Source organism: Otolemur garnettii, unplaced genomic scaffold (genome assembly GCF_000181295.1).
Source record: "Otolemur garnettii isolate 467f Iridium unplaced genomic scaffold, OtoGar3 scaffold00179, whole genome shotgun sequence".
Taxonomy (NCBI): Eukaryota; Metazoa; Chordata; class Mammalia; order Primates; family Galagidae; genus Otolemur; species Otolemur garnettii.
Window position 1 is genome coordinate 948616 of NW_003852574.1, and position 7192 is coordinate 955807.

At 45.5% G+C, this 7192-nt stretch overlaps 1 protein-coding gene across 4 annotated transcripts in view; it reads right to left on the reverse strand.

The window, feature by feature from the left end:
* Window positions 1–5949, reverse strand: part of IP6K2 (inositol hexakisphosphate kinase 2) — a 24435-nt gene extending 18486 nt beyond the window's left edge. For 2 of the 4 annotated variants that reach the window (XM_012811918.1, XM_003800568.2), the window contains exon 1: window positions 5828–5949. The gene's annotated coding sequence lies outside the window, so the exon portion shown is untranslated. The remainder of the gene's footprint in view (window positions 1–5827) is intronic. The other 2 variants (XM_012811919.2, XM_012811920.2) reach the window with 2 other exon arrangements.
* Window positions 5950–7192: the final 1243 nt, after the last annotated feature.

Below are 7192 nucleotides of genomic sequence, written 5' to 3' on the forward strand. Positions count from 1 at the left end.
AAAAAATTAAGCTCTCGAACTGAGAAGAAACAAGGCATGCTGCACACTTTACAAAATGCATCCTACCAGGCCAGCCAATTGTTTATGCCTATAATCCTAGTACTTTGGGAGGACAAGGCAAGTAGAATGCTTGAGCTCAGGAATTCAAGACCAACCTCTGAGCAAGAGACCCCACCTCTTCTAAAAACAGAAAAATTAGCCAGGCATTGTGACTAGTGCCTATAGTGCCAGCTACTCAGGAAGCAAAGGCAAGAGGATTGCTCGAGCCCAAGGGTTTGAGGATGCTGTGAGCTATGACACCACAGTACTCTACCCAATGAATTAATGTAACTTAAATTAGAAGACAACCCTATTAATTAAAACATACATTAAAAAGCAAACATAAAACCTTACAAAAGATTGGAGAAAATATCTGAAAACAGAGTTCCAAATCCAAGATGCACCTGAGCAAGATGTGGGTCATGGTAGGGACCAACAAACTTTGCAGAATAAATAAAGTCCTACCACCCAACAATTGCCCATGCAGAAACCATAAAAATGGTCCTGTGCTGCAGCCTTCTGCAGGCATATGCTACAAGTGACAGGAAGGCCAGCTAGATAGCACTGACCTGCTTTCTCCCTTCATCCCTTGGGCTGGGCCCTGATTTAATGCCTCTGAAACATGCCACGATAAAAGGAACTTCAGAAGGACTGATGGCCCAGTGTAGGGAGATGGGCTATACCAGAAAAGGGGCTATAGTATTTTTTTTAGGGTCAATTACACAATATGTGAATTCTATCTCAATAAAGGTGGTTTGTTGGTTTGTTTTTTATTTTTTAAATCAACAAAGTAAAAGGGTCACACTGCAGAAATCACAAACTGTGGTAAGGTTTCCAGTGTCACATACCTATCACTGAGAGGTGAGAATGATGCGCTCTATCAAATGCCTCTAAATCAGTGGTTCTCAACCTTCCTAATGCCATGACCCTTTAATATATAGTTCCTCATGTTGTGGTGACCCCCAACCATAAAATTACTTTCATACATCTGTATTTGTACGGGGTGTATGTGATGGTTTTAGGCGAGACCTAAAGAAGTCATGACCCACAGGTTAAGAACTGCTGCTCTAAATGTAGTAGCTATGGGAATGGCAAAGATGCAAGTAGGCAAGTTGGAGTAGAATTAATTCCAAATATGGTAAAATGCATAAAATCTAAGGAAACAGCCAAAAGGTCTGAGGCACAAGCAACTAATGGCAAAAGCAAGACTATGGCAAACTACAAGACAAACATAAGTTGTTTAACAGATAAATTACAAGAAAAATAGGGGGAGCACCCACGAATTTAAGAGACAAAAGAGCCATTCCTATCAAATTCAACATGTAGATCTTATTTGGATCTTGACTTGAACAAAACAACTGTTAAAAAGTAATATGACTTAGCACCTGAATGTGGCTCAGCACCCATAGCTCACGCAGGCTGTTGTGTTTGAGCCCAGCCCAAGGCTGCTAAACAACAACAACCACAATAAAAAAAATTGCCGGGTGCTGTGGTGGGTGCCTGTAGTCCCAGCTATTCTGGAGGCTGAGGCAAAAGAATCGCTTAAGCCCAAGAGTTTATGAGGTTGCTGTGAGCCCTGACGCTATAGTACTCTACTAAGGGCAACATAATGAGACTGTCTCAAAAAAAAAAAAAAGAACAACTAATAATGAGACAATTAGGACCATTTCAAAATGATATAATTAAAAAAAATTTTTTTTTGAAACAGAGTCTCATTTATGTCACCTTCGGTAGAATGCTATGGCATCACAGCTCACAGCAACCTCCAACTCTTGGGCTTAAGCAATTCTCTTGCCTCAGCCTCCCAAGTAGCTGGGAGTATAGGCCGCCACAATGCCCAGCTACTTTTTTGCTGCAGTTGTCATTGTTGTTTAGCTGGCCTGGGCCGGTTTTGAACCTGTAAGCCTCGGCATATGTGGCTGGCCCTATAACCACTACGCTACAGGTACCTAGCCAATTTGGAGACAGAGTCTGACTTTATCGCCCTCGGTAGAGTGCTGTGGCGTCACACAGCTCACAGCAACCTCCAACTCCTGGGCTTAGGCGATTCTCTTGCCTCGGCCTCTCAAGTAACTGGGACTACTGGCGCCTGCCACAAAGCCCGGCTATTTTTTGGTTGCAGTTCGGCCAGGACTGGGTTTGAACCCGCCACCCTCGGTATATGGGGCTGGCACCCTACCCACTGCCCTGAAAAATTTTTTTAAGGAATGATCATGTTTTTTAGGCAGAATAATAGTATTCTAGGCTTGGTGCCCATAGCTCAGTGGTTAGGGCATGGGCCACATGCACAGGGGCTGGTGGATTCAAACCCAGCCCTACTCAACAACAATGACAAAAACAACAAAAGTAGCTGGCTGTTGTGGCAGGCGCCCGTAATCCCAGCTACTTGGGAGGTTGAGGTAAGAGAATTGCTTAAGCCCAAGAGTTTGAGGGCAATATAGTGAGACTGTCTAAAAAAAAAAAAAGGTATTCTAGATGCAGCCAGATACTCATCTCTTATACACTGAAATATTTATGGATAAAATAACATTTCTTAGATATGCTTCCTTTAAATTTTATTTATTTATTTATTTTTTTGCAGTTTTTGGCCAGGGCTGGGTTTGAACCTGCCACCTCCAGTATATGGTGCGAGCACCCTACTCCTTTGAGCCACACGCGCCACCCCCATTAAATTTACTTTTTTCTCTCTCTTTCATTCTTAGGGAGGCCACAGAGAAGGTAGGTAGAGTGCAGAAGAAACAAAACAGGCCAAGAGTTGGTAACTGCTAAATCTAGTGATTGGTGACAGATCCAAGTCAACTATGCATCATCTTGACAAACTGTTCCTTCAAACTCTGATGTGGACTCTAAATTCTATCTTGAGGGAAAAATATACGGCAAAATACTACTACCTATTACTTTTATTACACAGTAAGCAAACAGCTATATATTAATCATGTATATTTAATTATTTATTCATTTGATTAAAAAAAATTTTTTTTTGAGACAAAGTCCCCTCGGTAGAGTGCCATGGTGTCATAGCTCACAGCAACCTCAAACTCTTGGGCTCAAGCGATCTCTTGTCTCAGCCTCCCGAGTAGCTGGGACTACAGGTGCCTATCACACGTCCAGCTATTTTTAGACGTGAGGTCTCACTCTGGCTCAGGCTGGGCTAGAACCTGTGAGCTCAGGCAAATACCCCCATCTCAGCCTGCCAAGTGCTAGGATTACAAGCGTGAGCCACCACACCAGGCCTCATTTTATTTATTTTTGAGACAGAGTCTTACTCGGTCGCCCTGGTTGAGTGCCACAGCAACCTCAATCTCTTGGACTCAAGCGATCCTCTTGCCTCAGCCTCCGAAGTAGCTGGGACTACAGGCACCCACCACAAAGCCTGGCTATTTTTCTTTCTTCAGTAAAGATGGGGTTATGTTCTTGCTCAGGGTAGTCTTGAACTCCTGAGCTCAATTAATCCACCTGCCTCGGCCTCTCAGAGTGCTGGGATTACAGATGTAAGCCACTCCACCCAGCCTAAAAATGTAATTTATTTAAAAAACAAAAACATAATTTAAAAATGTAATCACATGAGAATAATCATCTGTTTATTTTCTTTTTAGAGACAGAATCTCACTTTGTTGCCCTCAGTAGAGTGCTGTGGCATCACACAGCTCACAACAACCTCCAACTCCTGGGCTTAAGCGATTCTCTCACCTCAGCCTCCCAAGTAGCTGGGACTACAGGCGCCCACCACAATGCCCGGCTATTTTTTGGTTGCAGTTCGGTGGGGACCGGGTTTGAACCCACCACCCTCCACATATGGGGCTGGTGCCCTACTCACTGAACCACAGGCGCCGCCCCATTTGTTTATTTTCTAGTGAACAAAAATGTACTCAGTATGATTGGGTAAAATATCTTGGGGAAAAATCTTCCCCAACCCATCTTGTTTATGAGCCAAACAATGGAAAATTTTCACCTCAGCAAGCTGGCCTCAGGAAGGCTAAGGCTCATCCCTGTTGCCTAGATACCAGTGACATCTCAGGAGCTTATAGAAGGCTCTGGCAAACCTCTTCCAAGATAGACTGGCTAAGTTCTTCAATTGGTGGTTTCTCTTTCCTGGCACAGTCCACTACTCAGATACAAGACCGGTATACAGTGTACTCGTATGTCACCTATGAAACTTCAAAGCACAAAAGAAGCCCATAACATCTGTTAAACTGACTTCTACAACTATATTAGAACTCTAGTCCTAGTTCTCATCTATTTGATTTCCAAAGATACCTATAAATTCTAAAGTTACAAAGCCCATAAACCTACTGGAATGACAGTTAACAGTTCAACTGACTTTTTCTCCAAATAAAAAATTACTAGATGAACAACTGGCCTATTATGTCAAATATGATAAAATATTCATTTTGCCATTTCTAATTCTGATAACCACTAAAGTTAAAACACCACCACACTGAGACTTTTCTTTAAATATTTAACACCAAGTTACAGGATGCAATTATACAAATCCCACACCAACCACCTCCCAAAATAAGCATCTTAGTTCACTTAAAATGTTACCTGGCTAAAATGCAAATGCAGCAAACATTGTAAATACTAGTATTCAACAAAATCACTGTAATCATGGTCCTTTATTTTTTAAAAATTATAAAACTGGTGTTCTGCAACATTTTTTTTTTTTTTTTGAGACAGATGGTCCTCAGTAGAGTGTCAAGGCTCACAGCTAACAGCAACCTCAAAGTCCTGGACTCAAGCGATTCTCTTGCCTCAGCCTCCCAGGTACCTGGCATTACAGGCGCCTGCCACACCGCCTGGCTAGACATTTTTGTTACCACTTTTCAAAAGTTTTAATACTTTTTCTTGGCTTCTTTTTCTTTGCAGTTTTTCGGCCAGGACCGGGCTTGAACCTGCCACCCCTGGTTTATGGGGCTGGCGCCCTACTCCTTGAGCCACAGGCGCCATCCTTAATACTTTTTCTTAAGACTATTCAAGATGACTTTATTTTGTTCTATGTACATTTTGCTACTGAAATGTTTAGTTTCAAATTGCTTCACCGGACATTTAACAGCACCAGATTCAAGTGTTCACTACATTTTACTTTCATTTTTCTGTTAGTGCACCTTTCTTAATGTGAAACGGGAATACAATCCTAAAATGAAACAAGCCATGAGGATCCAAAAGACAAAAGCAGAATGTAATCAAATATAAAGAGTTGAAATACCACTATAAAGAGTAGGCCATCTGATTCCATTTTAAAAAGGCGTTTTTGCAATAAGATTAGGTATGCAGATACACCGGCTCACAGGCCCAACGGGCATTCAACACTCAAAATGGCTGCACAAATGCGGGGCCCAGGTAACAGTACCTGAGGCGCTGGGCTGAGCCCTCCCCCCAAAGATCCAAGTAGACCATCCTCTGTAACCTGGGAGGTCGTGGCCGCCAATGACTGGGGAAATCCCTCAAAGACAGGTGAGATCTTGTCCCTACAAAGGCTCAGGGAGACCTGCTGAACCACTGGGAAAGATCCTGCTGCTCATAAAGTCCGAAGACCCCCTCCAAGAACCGGGAAGATTCTCTCTCCCCATCTATCTGAAGAAAGAATGCTCCTCCCAAAAGAGCGAGGGAACTCTAGCTCCGAAAAGACCCGAGAAGACCTCCCCAACAAGAATCGCGAGAGACCCTCTTCCCTAATAATCCAAGACATCCCAATAACCAGAGATTCTGCCCCCTAACAGCCCGTTAAATGCCTCTCCGAAAGCTCATGGGGCAGCGGGGTCACAGGCCCAGCAAAGCGGGCGTTTACCTGCTGCCTCAGCCCGGTCAAGCAGCGCTTCCGTCCTATTGTTTCTCTCCCACCAAAATGGCGGTGGCCAGGCCGAACCCCGCCCCCTGCACCTCGCTCCCGGCCCGCCTCCCTATTGGCTCTCACTAAGAGCTGCGAACACGGACTGGACTGCCTGAAAGGCACTGTTGCTAGGGTGCCTGGATTCGCTGCGGCGGCTTCCGGAAGGGGCGGTGATGGGGCGTGCCTAAGGAGGGGCGGGGCTTTGTCCTCCCTTGGTTAGCATAGTCAGGTCAGATACCGGGGTGCAAAACGCCACTCTTTGGCTGCGGACCAGTGGTTGGACTTCAGGATGCAAGGGAGGTGGGGGAATCAACTAACTGTCCTGATGTCCCCTGTATCTTGAGGGGTTTCCCAGGATGTGGAATTTCAGCGCTAACATTGAGACATTCTGAGGCAAACTAGGAAATTGGTCACCCTAGCGAGACGGACAGAAGACTAGATGTGAATAGAGGGAGAGATGGACAAAAGAGTGGCTGTAGACGGTGAACAAAGAAATGGTTATATGCTGTGTAGAAGTAAAGATGGTTGCATGTAGATGGGTGGACAGAGGAGTGGACGTAAGGAGTCTTCTGTGAACTGATGAATGAACCAGTGCCCAACCCCGGTCCCACCAAGCTCCCCCACCACAGGGCTTGTTTTTGTTTTTTTTTTTGTAGACAGAGCCTCAAGCTGTCCCAAGTAGAGTATAGTGGCATCACAGCTCACAGCAACCTCCAACTCCTGGGCTCAAGCGAGTCTCCTGCCTCCGCCTCCCGAGTAGCTGGGACCACAGGCGCCCGCCACAACGCCTGGCTATTTTTTGGTTGCATTGTTATTTGGCGGCCCGAGCTGGATTTGAACCCGCCACCTAGGTGTATGTGGCTGGCACCTTAGCCACTTGAGCCGTAGGCGCTGAGCCCACAGGACTTGTCTTAGACTCATTTGTTCTAGCATGTTTTGGCCAGAAGGGTTCTCATGTGGATGAATGCCAATGTAGCTGGTAGAGGGAAGGGAGGGGGTGGATGCCAGTGAGAGTGGGCTCAGGGAAGAGCCTCCTGATCTCTGCTCTTTCTGTAAAGAAGGCCAGTGTTGGACGGCGCCCGTAGCTCAGTGGGTAGGGTGCTGGCCACATACACCAAGGCTGGCGGGTTCAAACCCTGCCAGGGCTACCCAAAACAACAATGACAGGGTGGCGCCTGTGGCTCAGTGAGTAGGGTGCCGGCCCCATAAACCGAGGGTGGTGAGTTCAAATCCGCCCCCGGCCAAATTGCAACAACAACAAAAAAATAGCCGGGTGTTGTGGCGGGCGCTTGTAGTCCCAGCTACTCAGGAGGCTGAGGAAAG